This window comes from Rana temporaria, chromosome 1, assembly GCF_905171775.1.
Source record: "Rana temporaria chromosome 1, aRanTem1.1, whole genome shotgun sequence".
NCBI classification, from domain to species: domain Eukaryota; kingdom Metazoa; phylum Chordata; class Amphibia; order Anura; family Ranidae; genus Rana; species Rana temporaria.
This window is the reverse complement of record NC_053489.1, coordinates 76,418,551-76,435,811: the sequence shown is the minus strand read 5'-3', so window position 1 is coordinate 76,435,811 and position 17,261 is coordinate 76,418,551. Positions and strand designations below refer to the sequence as shown.

The 17,261-nt window shown below is 45.9% G+C and overlaps 1 protein-coding gene across 1 annotated transcript in view; it reads right to left on the bottom strand.

The window, feature by feature from the left end:
• Positions 1-17,261, bottom strand: part of LOC120928282 (granzyme A-like) — a 45,502-nt gene that overhangs the window by 16,673 nt on the left and 11,568 nt on the right. The gene's annotated exons all lie outside the window — the stretch shown is intronic.

Here is a 17,261-nt window from a genome sequence, read left to right as displayed (position 1 = left end):
CCATTTTTGAAGGCCCTTCATATTTCTAGCACATAGCATATACATACCAAGAATTACACCCTAAAATACATTCTGCTGAGTAAAGGGTAAACAAAATATTACCTGTGGTTTTAGTAGTGCAGTTGTCCACAGGAGGAGAGCCCTGATCCAGGCAGCAAGCAGGGACGTGGTCAGCGTCGGTGAATGGAATTGTCCAGGCAGCAGGCAGAAATATTGTCCATAGTCAGTACTGGCAGGGATACAGTCCAGGGTCAGTGCAAGTAGAGACATTGCCAGCAGTGCCAAAATATTGGTCCTGGTAGTAAGCAGGAACATGGTCCAAGTAGCAGGCCAGCAAAGAACGGGGACAGGGGTAGAGGTTTCTCCCACCCAAATCTCTTTGAAGTCTCCGGGCAACCAGACCCTAATCCGGGAATGAGAAAACTAAAAAAAATGTTTTCATCCAGAAAAACAATTCTGGAGCCCCTCACATATGTGAGACCCCTGTGTTCCCATTAGCATAGCAGGGTAAAAGATCAATCCAAGAGGCAGGCAAAAAACATGGTAAAACAGTCCAGGGTCAGTTCCAGAGCAGGCAGAAGTAGGTACAGTTTAGCGTTAGGTAGAAGCATAGTCGTATAACAGGACTGGGTCAGTTCCAGAGCAGGCAGAGGTAGGTACAGTTTAGCGTTGGGCAGAAGCGTAGCCATATAACAGGCCAGGGTCAGTTCCAAAGCAGGCAGAGGTAGGTATAGTTTAGCGTTGGGCAGAAGCGTAGTCGTATAACAGGCCAGGGTCAGTTCCGGAGCAGGCAGCGGTATGTACAGTGGCATAAGAGGTATAGCGGTAAATGACAATTACGTTTACCATACTTTCCTAATAATGTAGAAAAGTATGGTAACGAAGGAAACATTGACTCAAACAAAGGCCTGGTTGGGAAGGACAATCAGGGCAATAATATGTAGTGTCTTTTCTAGTTCCTTCTTTGGTGCACACCCGGCATTTCTTCTGACGTTTTCGGCCTGTTTCATGGGGGGGGGTTTTCTCAATAAAGTGGCGTTCATGGAGTCTGCTCACGCAATCAGAGCGAATGCTATCTGGTGAGTTTTTAGTGTACAAAAGGGAGGAGATAATTTCTTCTTGGTACTGAAGATAAGATAAGGGGGTCCTTGTAGATTTACGGTAAATTACATAAGTGCTGTAAATGGACAAACTGAAAAGATATATGGAGACCTTTTATACCAATAGCGGCTTTTTCTTGTGGGAAGGTAGGGTTCGAGCATCTGATCATTGAAATCGACTTCCCCCAATGAACAAATTATAGTCTTCAACACATTGTGGTTTTTGGATAGGGCCGTTTCTTCTGGGGATTTCCACGTAGGTGTCATTATGTATCGTTGAGAGCATGTGGATGTTTCGTTTGTCCCTCCACCTGATAACCAATACTTCTCCATTCCGCAAAGACGCTGTCTCCCCTTTTTGCAGTCTTTCAGTAACGCATTATCATGAGGTATCTGGATCTTGACATAGTGGATGAAAAGATTGGCATGTGGTGGATGGGGTTTTTGGACCAATATGAGTATGTTTTATTTTTTTTGTGAGCCCCATGTTGAACGTTAGGCCTAAAAATAATTTAAATTCCTCCACTTTCAATGCTTTCCATTCATAGGGACGGGTGTAACTTGAATCAGGGTTGTCTGTTATGAATAGCTGTGCATAGAGGTTGCACTGGGCCACAATGGAGGATAATAGGTCTTGGGTAAAAACTCAAGTTAGACTTACCGGTAACTTGTTTTCCAGAAGCCTTTCAGGACAGCGCCTTGAGAGATAGTGACTCCTCCCTCTTCCTTAGTAAACACCTTCTTCCAATTCTTTAAATGGAGGCCACTCCCCAGAACACTCAGTTGTCACAGAGAAACCTCTGGCCCCGGCTGGAACACATAAACACATACGTTAGTCACAGCATGGCACAACAAACCAATAGATCGGGTCGTTGCTGTCCTGAAAGACTTCTGGAAAACAAGTTACCGGTAAGGCCTTGTACTCACGACCGGATCTGTGCGCTGAAAACTGTCTGCCGGACAGTTTCCGGCGTACAAGGCTGATTTTTGTTTGGTTCCGCTGGCTTGTACACACCAGCGGACCAAATTACCGTCGTACCGGAACGCGTGCACGTAAACTACGTACGACGTCACTATAAAGGGGAAGACCAAACTTAATGGCGCCGCCCTCTGTTCCTCTTTTGCTAGTTACGGGTTTGCTCGTGTTAGTGAAGGTTTGGTTAGAGCTGATTCGCGCTTCTCTGTCTCCAGGCTTTGACAGCGTGTATTCACGGGTTCAGTGCGTGTGCTTGCGGTAACGTAGTTGTCATTCGGCTATAGGCTAGCAGGTTGTTTCTGCTTTTGCAGTTGCATCCTGTGCGCTCGTATCTGTTTGTCACGCGTTTGTCGCAGGTAGTGCTGGATTTGCGAGTGCTTTCTGTTTGAGTGTGTTCTTGACTGACCAGCCGGATGAAGCCATGATGGAGCAGCAGCGTCAATTTTCGCGAGTTGGTGCTGTTTATGGGATGGCTGCTGGATATGTTCATTTTTCCAGTACTTTGGCCAGAAACAGGGGGCGGAGGCGTTTCTGGACCAAGAATTGGTTGCGCCAGCGTGACCAGTTCTCACATATGCCTCTGCTTAGGGAACTCCAGGAGAATAATCCTAATGACTTTAGGAATTTTCTCCGCATGACGGACCCCGTATTCAACAGTCTGCTGGATGTTCTGTCCCCCTATATCACGAGGCAGGACACTGTGATGCGCCAAGCCATCACGGCCGAGCAGAGGCTTATTGCCACGTTGCGGTACCTGGCGACTGGGAGGAGCCTGCAGGACCTCAAGTTCTCGACAGGCATCTCTCCGCAGGCGTTTGGGGTCATCATACCGGACACGTGTGCTGCCATCATCAAAGTTCTGCATGAGGAGTATATTAAGGTAAGTTTCCTCATTTTAACCTCACAATGTGTCTTTAATAATGTGGGCAACTAACTATTTATTTTATTTCCCAGATATGCTGTGTGTTTAACTAACGTTCCCTTTTCTCCCTATGCATGTTGATATAAGCTTTACATGTTTTATTCTTGACCTACCTGCATATTTGTCCCTTACCCAATATTAACCTGTCCAGCATGCTATCCTAGGGACAAACCCACCTTGCCATTTTTTCAAACACGACTTTTTGGTTTTTGTGTGTCCCCCCCCTTCAAACTTTTTTAGTCCCCATCAGAGGGCTGTGGAGTCTCTTAATTAAGTGGCCCTATATATTTCATTCCCCAAATTCTCCATGCACATTTTTCAAATGCAATTTTAATACTGTGAATTTTCACAAGGATGCTTGTAGGATGTTTTTGTGCCAAAGTACTAAATCTCATTTTTTGTTTGTCCCCACAGCTACCCTCCACACCACAGGAATGGCAGTCTGTGGCTTCCCAATTCGCCCAGCGGTGGGATTTTCCAAACTGCGGTGGAGCAATAGATGGGAAACACGTCCGCATTGTGCCCCCACCCCACTCGGGGTCCTACTATTATAATTACAAGGGTTATCATAGTATTGTGTTGATGGCGGTGGTGTCGGCACAGTATGAGTTTCTATATGTGGACGTGGGGAAGAATGGCCGGATGTCTGATGGGGGAGTGTTCGCACGGACTGATTTCTATGATCGTCTCCAAGCTGGTGGTCTGGCATTGCCACCAGATGAAGATAATGTGGAAGGACTTCCGTTTGTGTTCCTAGCGGACGAGGCTTTCGGGCTTGGTCCTCACCTCATGCGGCCTTTTCCCCAGAGGACCCTCACCTCAGAGAGGAGTGTGTTTAATTTTCGGTTGGCCAGGGCTCGGAGGGTAGTCGAGAATGCCTTTGGGATACTCACCAACCGGTTCCGCCTGTTCAGGACATCGATACATCTGGCGGAATATAAATTGGACACCGTTGTATTTGCCTGCTGCATTTTGCACAACTTTTTACGCAGGCACTCCCAGACGTACCTACCCGACATCGGTTCTGAGGCAAGACTACCCTCAGATCCCCTTCCCGGGCTGGACACTGGTCGCGCTGGCTTGGCCCCCCAATCAGCTCGTGAGGTACGCGACAAATATGTTGAGTACTTCATGGGTCGGGGGGCCATTGCTATGCCAGATCATATTTCTTTCTAATTCGGCCCCCAAAGAAAGGAATATTCTCACAAATAATAAATAATTAGACCATTGGACTTTATACAGTTGTTTGTCATTAATGCTTTTTCTCTTTTTATCTGTCTTCCTGGTTCTCTAACTAACTTCTTCAATTTTACTGCATAATTGATTTCTCCACTTTTAGTAAATAACCACATTTTGCACAGTATTCACTCATCTACAAACAGGGTATTGAGTCTAGAAATAAGAAGCAACTCCATTAGAAAATTTTGAGGTCAAGTTTTTTAATTTTTGCTTGTTCATGACCACAAAAATATATATATTTTTTTTCATTACTCCCTGCTTTTGTACTTAGGAGTCTACAATATTTTTTGGATTTTTTTTCTTTTTTTTTTCAGGTAATTCAACAAAAAAAATTATGAAGATTATACATTTTTTAACAAGTTCACAGTTTTGTTTATCAAATATAGTTCGATTTATTGTTTACATATATATATATATATATATAGAATATTTTTGGTGGGGTGTTTACCGCCTTTGTATTTTTTCTTCTCGGCATATTTTTTATGCCCAAAAACCTATATGTTTTTTATTATATATTTTTTTTTTTCAATTTTTTTGTGTGTTTTTAAATACGAATATTTGTTGTGGAGATTTAGGAGTCAAATCTCGACTTCACTAAATTCAGTGATTAGAGAGATTTCTAATTCTATATTTATATCAATTTTATTTTTTTGGGTGTTTATTCTTTATGGTCTAAACTTTATAGTATCCAAAAATTTACAACATGGACAAAAACTTAAAAAAATATATTATAAAAATATAAAAATTCACAACAGCAGTCAGTCATGGTGTGCTTTCACACTGGAACACGCCAAAATTTGAAGATACACACATTCAGTGCAAACTCGCCAAATGTCATTGGTTCAACAGACAAATGGCCACATGTGCTATCTGACATCATGGGTGATCAATGTCTGTGTTTTGTGGGAGCAAACCCTTCCTCTCAACTACTTGAGGATGGAGGAGGGGGTTGGACCCACAAAGCACAGACACTAGATATTCTGTGATGGCAGATAGCACATGTTGGCACACTGTGTGTGTATCTTCAAATTTTGGCGTATTCATTATTAAAACAGTAAAAATGTTTGTGGGGGCGGGGGATGGGCGGGGGGTGTTTCAGTCTTTGACACGGCCCATCATGTCAATAATATTTTTAAAATTAGATTCGATGACCATCATTCTTTGCCGCATATTGTCCATTTCCGTGCTGCATTCCAAAAGGACATTTGTTACATTCTGTTCCATGACAACCATCCTTTCACGCATATTGTGCATTTCAGTGCTGCACTCCATTACCTGTTGAATAATTATAGCAGCACTTGCACGTGAAAATATTGACACACCATCCTCCTCCCCTAAAAAATAAAAAAATTGTCATTTAGTAAATTATTTTTTGATGAGGCCTATCTACATATGTTTTTTTTTATCAAGCTAGGGTGACACTGACCTGATGGGCTTCTCCTTTCCACCTCTTCGACATCTTCTATCACTCCTCCTTCTTCCACCACCTCCCCATCATCTTCTATCACTCCTCCTTCTTCCACCACTTCCCCATCATCTTCGACTCCTCCTTCATCCATCAATCCACCTTCTTTCAATTCGCCAAATTGTTCTTCCGCCACTTGCCCTTCATCTACTATAAATTCTAAGTCCAAAATTACTTCTTCCTCCTCTCTTCCTTCCTCCTTTCTTCCTTCCTCCTCTCCTTCCACATCCTCTTCTCCTTCCACATCCTCTTCTCCTTCCACATCCTCTTCTCCTTCCACATCCTCTTCTCCTTCCACATCCTCTTCTCCTTCCACATCCTCCTCCTCCTCCACATGTTGAGATGGAAGATTTTGGCCTTGTCTGGCCCTCTCCGCCTCCTCCAAATGCTGGCGACTTCTTTCCCCTTAAATAACAACAAAAAAAATGTAGACTCATCAGCACACAGATATTGGAGAGCATAAATCGCACACATTGCTTAGAAGAGGCTTTCATTTAGTTACTTTTATCTTTCACCAAACCTACATTTTGGAATTATTTCTATGGCAAGCTCTGATCCTGCCCCTTTTTAGCAAAGTGACACACATGGATGTCCCCCCTAAACTGTATTTGTGGGAGACCCTACCAAAACCCATTTTTGATTTGGGGAGACACAGGTGCTCTGCATTGCAGATGGGAAAACATCTGCTTTATTATCAGTGTTTTTAGAATGAATCCTGTTTGCCTTTCCCATTCTCCTAATTCTATTTTGTAGAACTAGCTTTTACACAATGTTTACAAACAAAGTTTTTGGCCAGTGAGCCATGTCCAGGTGTGTTGTTCCTGGAATAACCGAGCCTTTCTGAGAAACTATGTGATGTTACGTGGTTTACTAAGAACACTATTTGTAAATATGTAGTTATTTATGTCATAAAAAATAAATGACAACATGTCTTTTAAATTACAAGCAGGCCAAGGAGGCAGATGGTGAAATATACATGGCAACACAATCTTGCAGACTATCAACCCCCCCCAACCCCAAAATATATTTACTTACTTTTACGCAGAATTTTAAGGATCTTCTTCATCTGATGTGGCTCCCTCAATTTTAAGTCTGACCAGCGTTTCCTCAGCTGTTCCTTGGACCTGGTGATCCTAAACATCCTCTGCATTCTCCTCGCCACCTTGTCCATAATATGTGCCTTTCGGCGGTTAGGGGTCTTGTATGGCCCTAATTCACCATCATAGTCCTTCCTCCGCATGATGGAAACTAACTCCACCATTTCCTGGAACCGCATATTAGTGGCTTTGTATCTTCTTTGCCTTGATCGGGACGTCCCTGCCTCTGTCCCTTCACTTGTGGCATGAGAGCATCGTGCCCGCTCGTGTGACATCGCCATCTTTGCTTTCCCACAGAGATTATGGGCGGGGAAAAGATGAATTGTTACGCCATGGGCGGAGAAGAGGGCGGCGTTTAATACATACGCGGAGTGTAGAGAATTCAAACAACGTGTTTACGTAGGTTACGCGGAGAATCTTCGAGCGCATCCAGAACATACACAGTTAACGCCATATTTCCTAAACACATTGATTACGGGCCTAGCAAAGGTGACGAGGGCGGGGTTTAATAAATACACGGAGTGTTTAAAAGGTGCACGCCGTGATTACGCATCTTACGCGGTAATTAGGCGAGCGTGAGAAACGAGGAGCGAGAGACAGGAAGGTAAGGAAATTAAAAATGGGATCAGCAGAGGCCTAGAAAATGTAGACACATGGGATGGGGGTTTGGGCTGTTGGGTGCACCCTTTTTAAGCTCTTCTGTCTATGGGGTACCACAATGTTATTTTGGTATCCAAATGCTTTTGGACACCTCACAAAATAGAGATGTGAACAATGCTGTACCTCATTGACAAGTTTTTGAATGGTGTATTCAGATCAGGCAAAGTATTGTTCAAGTGTTGGTTGTACAGAGGTCATTAGGAAGTGTCTTTTATGTCATCCATTGTCAGGGGCATGAGATTTACAAATGAAAGAGTGCGTAGATGAATACTGTCATTTGTAATCATTGTTTATTTTTCTATATTAAAAATAGTTACTGCAATGTTAACAATGGCTCTGCATCTAGCAAATCAATGTTTGGTACAACCAATGCGGCCGAGCTGCCAATCATTGTTTAAACAAGAGAGACTGTGTTTGTAATTAGATATAGGTAATAAATTTGAAGACACATATTATATCAAGGTCAACGCTGATCCTTTTGAATATTTATTTTTCTTTGGTTTATGTTTTGCGAATCTAGACTCAAAAAGAAATATCATATTTCATAACGGGAAATGGACCAACTACAAACCAAGGAAGCTATAGAGGCCTTACTACAAAAATATCAGGACACGCCCATCCTGTGGAATTCCAAACACGCGTTATATTGCAATAAAGATGTACGAGCGGCAGCACTAGAAGAGCTAGCAAACTATATGCAAACATGGGTGCCAGGATGCACTGCCAACATGGTGAAGGATAAACTTGCCAACCTGAGAAGCACATACAGAAGAGCATATAAAGCTAATAAAAGCAAAAAATCGGGAGCAGCAGCAACACAAGCAAAGGAACCCAAACTGTGGTATTACAAACAGATGGCTTTTTTGCGGGACGAAATGGAAGGCAGGAAAACGATGTTGAGTCTTTCTTCCAACCTTTCCTCCATGCTACCTTCCAGCGGACATTCCCCAGATGACCACAGCCCTGCAGAGTCGGAGGAAGAGGGCCTGGCTGACAGAGATGCAGATCTGCCACCCTTCGATGAGGAGGTATAGTAGTTTCCTCTATATTTCTGGCTTAAATAATTATTGGTGGATTAATGAGTTGATATTGTAAAAGAAAAGCCAAGCTGGGAAAAAGCACAAAAAAAGGTGTACAGACAAATAGGTGTCAGGGATGACAACTGCAGGGGTCAGAAGTAGAGTGTATTCAAGTAATAATGAACAGAAAATACTAAACGAAAAACATGAAAATGAGTGTGGTTTTATTTTGCGAAATTGTAAAAAATGTCCTTTTTTTTCTACACAGGAAGAAGAGATCAGCCAGGAGGTGGCAGATCCTCACGTGTCTGTCAGCCAGGAGGAGGCCGGGGTCAGTGGCAGCCAGGAGGAGGCCGGGGTCAGTGGCAGCCAGGAGGAGGCTGGGCCCAGTGGCCTGCAGCAGGTCCCCCCGGCCAGGAGAACCACCACCAGCCAGTCTTCTCCCCCCCAGGTGAGGCCATCAGGCCGAAGGAGGCAGTTGAGGCCTGTGGAGGAGGCAAGCCTCCGCATGATACAGGAGGCAAGCGCCATCATGAGGGCCCCCCCTCAACCCCACAGAGGCCTTCAGTGCCTCATTGGCCCACGATTTGAATGAAGGGGAGGAGGACCAGAGAAGACTGGCAAAGGCCCTGATGAACCAGGTCCTTTGGTGGATGCAGAAGGGCCTGCTGACCCCAGACACTGGGCTATGTGACCCGGCCCGGCTTGCGGAACACCATCCTCCTGCTGCCACATCGACCCCACCTGCAAGAGCCCGTGTTAGATCCGCTGGAAGGCTGCCTGGAGGGAAGGCTGGAAAGAGGAGGAAACGTTGATTCTCTGCCTTCCATTTCCTTCCACATAAAGGACATATTGTTTGGACTACCACAGTTTGGGTTCCTTTGTTTCTGTGCTGCTGCTTCATATTTTTTGGTTTGGCTCCTGAGGCTTGGAAGTTTATCCTTCACCATGTTGGAAATGCAAGTTTGCATATAGTTTGCTATCTATTCTAGTGCTGCCGTTCTGTTTATTTTTTGTGATGACATTTGCCTAAATAAAAGGCTTTTTGCTTTCATTTGAAAACATGTCTATTGTTTGTTAGTTATACTGTGGGGATTATTAGGCAGCAAACCTTTAATAAATATACAATGGGTCATTTACAAAGGACACACTCCTTGGGGGGGGGGGGACATTTGGTGTGCCAACATGGTTCAATATTCTCAAATGAAACACAAAAAAAATAAAAAATAAATAAAAAAAAAACCAAAAATTAAACAAAATGGTGACATAACTAGAAAAAACAAAAAAAAATAAAAAGATGCACATTCCTTTACAAAAATGACTACTATAAATTATGGAGGACCACCAACCAAAACACCAACCAAAACACACGTCTGGCATAGAAAACCTTATTAAAGGATTACATCACAAGCAAGAAATGTGACATTTCAGTATGGGACAACTCTATTGAAATTGCATCAGCAAGAGAACGGGGTTATTCTAGCAAGAGAAGAATTAATAAAACGAGGCAAGAAACTGTGGTTTAGTGCGCCTTTTTAAGACATTGTTCTCTTGCTAGAATAAAAGGTTTCTAATGACGAATGTGCCATATCCCAAACAAACGCGAGTTTTACCTGAACGAGCGCTCCCGTCTCCTCATTTGGACTGAGCATGCGCGGGGTTTTTGTACGCTGCTTTTGTGTACAGACGACCGAACATGTCTGACGGACACGATTCCAGCAGACCGTTTTAAAGCAAGACCAGGAAACAGTTGTTCGTTGGAAAACGGTCTGGCCGACGAATGTTTGCTGGAATCCTGTCCGTTACTGCCTACACACGACCGAACATGTCCGCTGAAACTGGTCCGCGGACCAGTTTCAGCAGACATGTTTGGTCGTGAGTATGGGGCCTAAGTCTAACTTGAATTTTCCCAAAGCGTCTTTCAGGACAGCACCTTGAGAGGATACCAGAGACTTACCACCTTAGGGCGGGACGACAGCTTGTAGGACCTTCCTGCCAAATGCTTGATCACTGGCAGAAGTGAGGTCCAACCTGTAATGCCGCACAAACGTGAGAAAGCTTGACCACGTAGCCGCTTTGCAGATTTGCTCCGGGGTGGCACCAGCTCTTTCTGCCCATGAGGCTGCAAGCGCTCGCGTTGAGTGAGCACGGATCCCTTCTGGAGGGACCTCGTCTGCGTGCAAGTAGGCCTCCCGAATAGCTAACTTCAGTCATCTAGCCAAGGTACCCTTTGATGCTTGGTACCGTTTTTTGTTACCTCCAAACAAAACAAATAAGGAATCTGCACGTCTGAAGCACTTCGTTATTTCAAGGTAACATAACAAAGTCCTTCTTACGTCTAGCATATGAAAAAAAGACTCTTTTTCCCCTGAGGGATTTGCACAAAAAAGTAGGTAGTACAATATCCTGAGAACGATTAACTACTGAAGCTACCTTAGGTAAGAACTTAGGATCTGTTCTAAGAACAACTCTATCTTCAAACAAAACTAAATAAGGTTCCCTTATTGACAGGGCATGTAATTCGCAAATCCTGCGTGCTGAGGTTATAGCGACCAAAAATAAATTTTTAAAGGTAAGATCTCTAAGAGAAATATCCTTTAATGTTTCAAAAGGCTTGCCAGCCATAGATTTTAGCACCACGGAGAGATTCCATTTCGGGAAACCCCTAACTTTGATCGGTCTAGATCTTGTGAGGGCTCTAAAAAATCTATCTACCAAGGGTTCTGAGGCTACAGACCTTTCTAGGAACACTGCCAAAGCGGATACCTGAACCTTTAGAGTGTTGACTGCCAGTCCCTTATCCGCCCCCTCCTGAAGAAATTCCAGGATGGATTTAAGGTCATTCGGATCCTGATTCGACAAGGTACACCAGGTTGAAAAAACTTTCCACACCTTCATGTAGATAGCCCTTGCCACTTTCTTCCTGCTATTTAGTAGCGTAGAAACTAACCGGTCCGAAAACCCTTTACTCTTCAGAATTTGTCTCTCAGAAACCATGCTGCAAGAGAGAGACTGGACACATCTGGATGAACCACAGGGCCCTGCACTAACAGATCCAACATGGCCTGGCTGCCATACCTAGGACCGTCGAGAACCACGCTTTCTTGGGCCAGTACAGAGTGATCAAAATGACTGGAACCTTTTCCATCTGGATTTTCCTTAATACTAGGGGAATCAGCTGGAACGGGGGGAAAGCAAAGCACAGGCGAAATCTCCAAGGATGCGCCAGAGCATCTATCCCTAGGGACCCGTCCAGCCTGCTTAGGGAAAAGAATTGAGCACCTGGGAATTCTCCTTTGAGGCAAAGAGGTCTACCTCTGGGAGACCCCACCTGTTGGAGATTTTCCCAAAGACCTCCGGGTTCAGGGACCACTCTGACTCCCATACCTGATGTCTGCTCAGGTAATCCGCCACCCTGTTCAGGGACCCCTTTAGATGTAAAGCTGAATGGGACCGCTAATTATTTTCTGCCCAGAGCAGAATACTTGTAGCAAGAGTCTTCAGAGCCCTGCTCCTCGTGCCCCATTGTAGCGTTGTCTGTTAGTACCTGAACATGGTGATCCTGGAGAGCCGATGAAAACTTTACTAGGGCCAGGGCAATTACCTTTAGCTCTCTCCAGTTCGAGGACTGTACTGACTCCTCCTTCCTCCAGGACCCCTGGATGAAATCTCTTTCCAAGTGGGCTCCCCCACCCCACGCACTGGCGTCTGTGGTCAGTCTTTTCTCTACTGAAAAAGACCACTCCAGGCCCTTCAAAAGGACCTCCTGATTCTTCTACCAATAGAGTGACCTCTTCACTCGGGCCGGGACCTTTATCTGGGCGTCCAGGGAGTTGAGCCTGTGATGCCAAGACCTCAGAAGAAAGGTTTTCAGGCACCTGAAGTGCAGCCTTGCCCACTGAATAGCTGGCATGGTTTAGGTCAAAACCCCCATTCCTGACATCACCTGCCTTATAGTTATAGGCTGGTTGGACTGCAGCTGCACTATGACATCCTGAACCCTGTCCTTTTTCTCTAGGGGAAGAAAAACCTTTTGATTTAGCAAATCTACCTGGTAGCCCAAGAAGCGGACCTATTGGGACGGCACTAGGGACGACTTCTGAGGAATCAAAATCCAGCCTAGTGACTCCAGGTGACCTTGCGCCCTGGTTAGGTCCTCTAATAATCTTTTCTTTGAGGGGGCGAAGAATAAGAGGTCGTCCAGATACGGTACGACTGCTACACCCTGTAGACAAAGGGGGGCTAATGCTTCTGCCATCACCTTGGTGAAAATTCGAGGTGAGGACGACAGGCCAAATGGGAGCGCCCTGAATTGGAGGTGATGTACCACTCCCTCCATCTTTACTGCTAGTCTGAGATATTTCTGGGACTGCGGGGAGATTGGGATAAGGAGATATGCGTCCCTCAAATCTATTGATGCCATTTAACAACCTGGCGTCAAAAGATTCCTGACTGAGTCCATTTTGAACTTCTTGTAACTGACAGACTTGTTCAGAGGTTTTAGATTCAGGATCATTCTGAACTTTCCTGTGGGTTTTCTTACCAGGAAGATGTGGGAATAAAATCCTAGACCTTGCTCTGCTGGTGGAACCCGTATCACTACTCCCTGTTGCATGAGTTCTTTTAAGGAGGACCTCATGGCCAGGGATTTTTCTGGATCCCTTGGCGCATTTGTAACTAAAAATCTCTCTGGAGGCATCTCCGAGAATTCTATGGCATAACCCCGGGCCAGGGTGGTCAGAATATAATGATTGGTTGTTATTGCTGACCACTGCGGAAGGAAACTTTGTAGCCTTCCGCCCACCCATACGGCTGAGTCATTGAGACTTCTCGGCTTGCGCAGGAAGATGGAAAAGGATTCCTCCTTTCCCTTTAGCCTTCTGCGCTGCCCAATTTATCCTGCCTCCCTGGGGTTTGTTACCTTTTTCTTAACTTTTTTTGTGGTCGAAAAAAGCGCCTGGGGGGTTGCTGCTTCTTCTAAACTGGAAAGGACTTTGTCCTGTCTAGGATGCTCTCTAGCTCTGGTCCAAAAAGAAGGTCCCCCGAAAAAGGAATCCCACAGAGCTTGTTTTTTGAAGCAGTATCCCCAGGCCAGGTCTTTAACCATAATGCCCTCCTAGCGGTATTAGCTAGAACTGCGGACCTAGCCGACATCTTAATAGCTTCCGCCGAAGCATCCGCTATATAAGCTACTGCAGAGGACAATGTGGAGAAAGAGTCTAGAATCTCTTGTTTAGGAGAATCTGCTACAATATGGGATTTTAACTGGTTAAACCAAAACTCCAAATTTCTAGCAACACACGTAGTGGCCATAGTGGGTTTTAAATTAGTCATGATCGATTGCCATGACCTTTTGAGAAGGAGATCCATGCGCTTGTCCATAGGGTCTTTAAGAACCTCCATGTCTTCAAAATACAGATCCGTAGACCTGGACACTTGGGAAAAAGCCACATCCAGCTTGGGGACTTTATTCCACACCGCTGCAGGGTCCTCCTCAAAAGGGAAGCGTCTTCTATGTGCTTTTGAGAAAAACAGCTTCTTCTCTGGATCCTGCCATTCCTTAGTTATGGCGTCAGAGATAACTGAGTGTACCGGAAAGGTCCGCCCTTTTGGTTCACTCAGGCCTGCATACATACGGTCATGCAGACTTAAATCTTTACTCTCCTCATTAAGCCCAAGCATAGCATAAATGGCTTTAAGTAAACCATCCACTTCCTCCAGGGACAATTTGAATTTTGAAGGGGATATAACTGTTTCTTCCCCTGACTCCTCTGACTCCTCACTGGAAGGCACATGGGAGTGACTTTCCCTGATTCCCGGCTCTTCAGCTAAGGGGTCCAAAACTGGTAAAGCCTGTCCTGAGAGGACTGCGAAGTGGAGGCCTGCGTGGTGGAAGAGGAAGCTAATGAGTCACGAAAAGTCTGAATCGTGGCAAATAGCTCATTCTTTACAGAGGCAACCAACTCTTCACGTACTGAGGCTGATTCCTCCCTCACTAAAGAGGCAATACATGCACTGCATAGAGCTTTCTTCCAACTCTCCCCCATCTTAGTCCTGCATGAGGGACACTTTATTTTTGTGTCCGTCTTGACCTGGGGAGAGGAAAGAGAAAAGAACAGGGCAATCCCTAATGAGACCTCGTCCCAGCAGATGTACCCCCTAACCTAGGTGCACTAGGAAATAAAAGTGTGCCTATTCCAGTGCCCAGACAGGCCCCATGCCACTAGGGGGGAAAGAAAGGAGACCATAGTGAAAAAAAGATTACCCCTAGGGAAAAACGCAGACTTACATTGCTGCCTCCCGCCAGGGTCTTGCTGGTGCCTGTGCTTGTCCCCACCGCTGAAACTTCTGCTCCCTCCATGGCAGACAACAGCGTTTCCACCTGTGGCTTACAGCACACTTCCGGACACCTATAATGCCACTGCGCTGGAAATGATGCGCAATCTCGGCGACCGCTTCAGCCAAAAAATGGCGGCGGAACGCGCGCACGCGCGACCACCGATCGAATGACCGAGCGCTTCCTGGCTCTCACCGAGCACTATGGAGAGAAGGGGAGCCCGAATACTACCACCGCCGAGCGGGTAGGACGGGAGGATGGACTGTCTCAATGGCATTATGCCATAAAAAGAAAAGGTAGGAGGGAAGCCGTCTTCCAGGTGCACCTGTTAGATATAGACTCCCCCTCCAAGAAGATGTTCCCTCCGGGTCGGTGGAAACACAAAAACTGAGTGTTCTGAGGAGTGGCCTCCATTTAAAGAATTGGAAGAAGGTGTTTCCTAAGGAAGAAAACTAAATAATAAAAATCAATAGGGGTAAAGTTCTCTGTGTTCAGCTGAACACCTGGCTGGGCGGTGAAAGGGGGGATGTTTGCTGCTCCTGAATTGGGGGGAAGCCACATAGGGTTTTTAAGGGCATAGGGAAGGCTGGCATGGGTCCTAACCCTTTGGGGCTGAGATGACACCCTGCTAGTTCTTGGCCTTTGCTGCAGTGGTACTTAATTTCTTCTGGATGGCACTGAGCTGCTAGTTGATGCCACTGCATTTCTGGTGGATGGCACTGAGCTGCTGGTTGATGCCACAGCGCTACTTGTGGTAGCCTGCTGCTCCATGTCAGAACGCCTTCGTTTCATGGGCACACTTTGCTCTTCCTCTGAATCTGTAGAAGACCCACTGGTTCATATTCTGAACCAGAATCAGAGAGCTCCCCGCTGCTCTCGTCGGTCAAGCAAAGCTGTTGGTATGCCTCCTCAGTGGTAAAAAACGTTTTTGCCATACTGGTGACTGTAGACTGGGGTGATAAACTATGGTAGGGAAACTGGAACAGATATGGCTGCACTGATGGGTGCTGATGAGGCTGGTCTAATGAAGGTGCACTGATGGGTAATGAGGGTGCACTGATGGGAACTGATGAGGGTGCACTGATGGGAACTGATGAGAGTGCACTGATTATCTGCCACTGATATGCACTGATAAGGCGGCGGTGATGAGGATCCACTGATGAGCACTCACTTATGGGCACTATTGGGCACTCTAGTGTCACTGATGAGCGCTGTAGTGGTGCAGATGAGCACTATAGTGGCACTGATGTGGTATTAATGGCACTAATGTGGCACTGGGCACTGACGGCACCAATGGCCACTGGTGGCACCGATGAGCACTGTAGTGACACTGGGCACTGTAGTGGCACTGATGGAGCACTGGTGGCACTGATGGAGCACTGACGGACACTGGTGGCACTGATGGACACTGGCGGCACAGATGGGCACTGGTGGCACCGATGAGCACTGATGTGGCACTGATGAGCACTGACGGACACTGGCAGCACTGATGAGCACTGTAGTGGCACTGGGCACGGTAGTGACACTGGTGTGGCACTGATGGAGCACTGACGGCACTGATGAGCACTGTAGTGGCACTGGTGGTGCACTGATGGGCACTGGTGGCACCGATGGGCACTGATGAGCACTGTAGTGGCACTGGGCACTGGTGTGGCACTGATGAGCACTGATGGACACTGGCAGCACCAGTGAGCACTGTAGTGGCACTGGGCATGGTAGTGGCACTGGTGTGGCACTGACGGACACTGGCGGCACTGATGAGCACTGTAGTGGCACTGGTGGAGCACTGACGGACACTAGCAGCACCAATGGGCACTGAAGTGGCAGAGGTGGCACTGATGGGGACTGTAGTGGCACTGGTGGGGACTGAAGTGGCACTGGTGGCACAGATGGGTATTGTAGTGGCACTGTGTGGCACTTTGTGGCACTGCTGGGCACAAGATACAATGTCACTCACTTGTGTAATCTCTTCTCTCCTCACACGCTGTATCGGTGTGAGGAGAGAAGAGAAGAAGACCTCGGGATGACCTTTTTTTGTTTACATTTTGATTGCTCCCTCCTTGGAGGGAGCAATCAGTTGGTGAAGAGCCGCTATCATTGGCTCTTCACCGTGATCCGTGTTGCGCCAGAAGTGCACGAGGACATCCCAGGGACGTCCTCCCAGAACAACTCGACCGCGCTGTAGCAGTATTTTTGCTATAGCGCGGTCGGCAAAACGTTAAGGATTTAGAGGAGATCTGTAAAGAAGAGTGGACCAAAATTCCTCCTGAGATGTGTGCAAACCTGGTAACCAAATACAAGAAACGTCTTACCTCTGTGATTGCCAACAAGGGTTTCTTCACCAAGTACTAAGTCATGTTTTGCTTGGGGATCAAATACTTATTTTACTCACTGAACTGCAACTCAATTTATAACATTAGTATCATGTTTTTTTTTTCTGGATTTT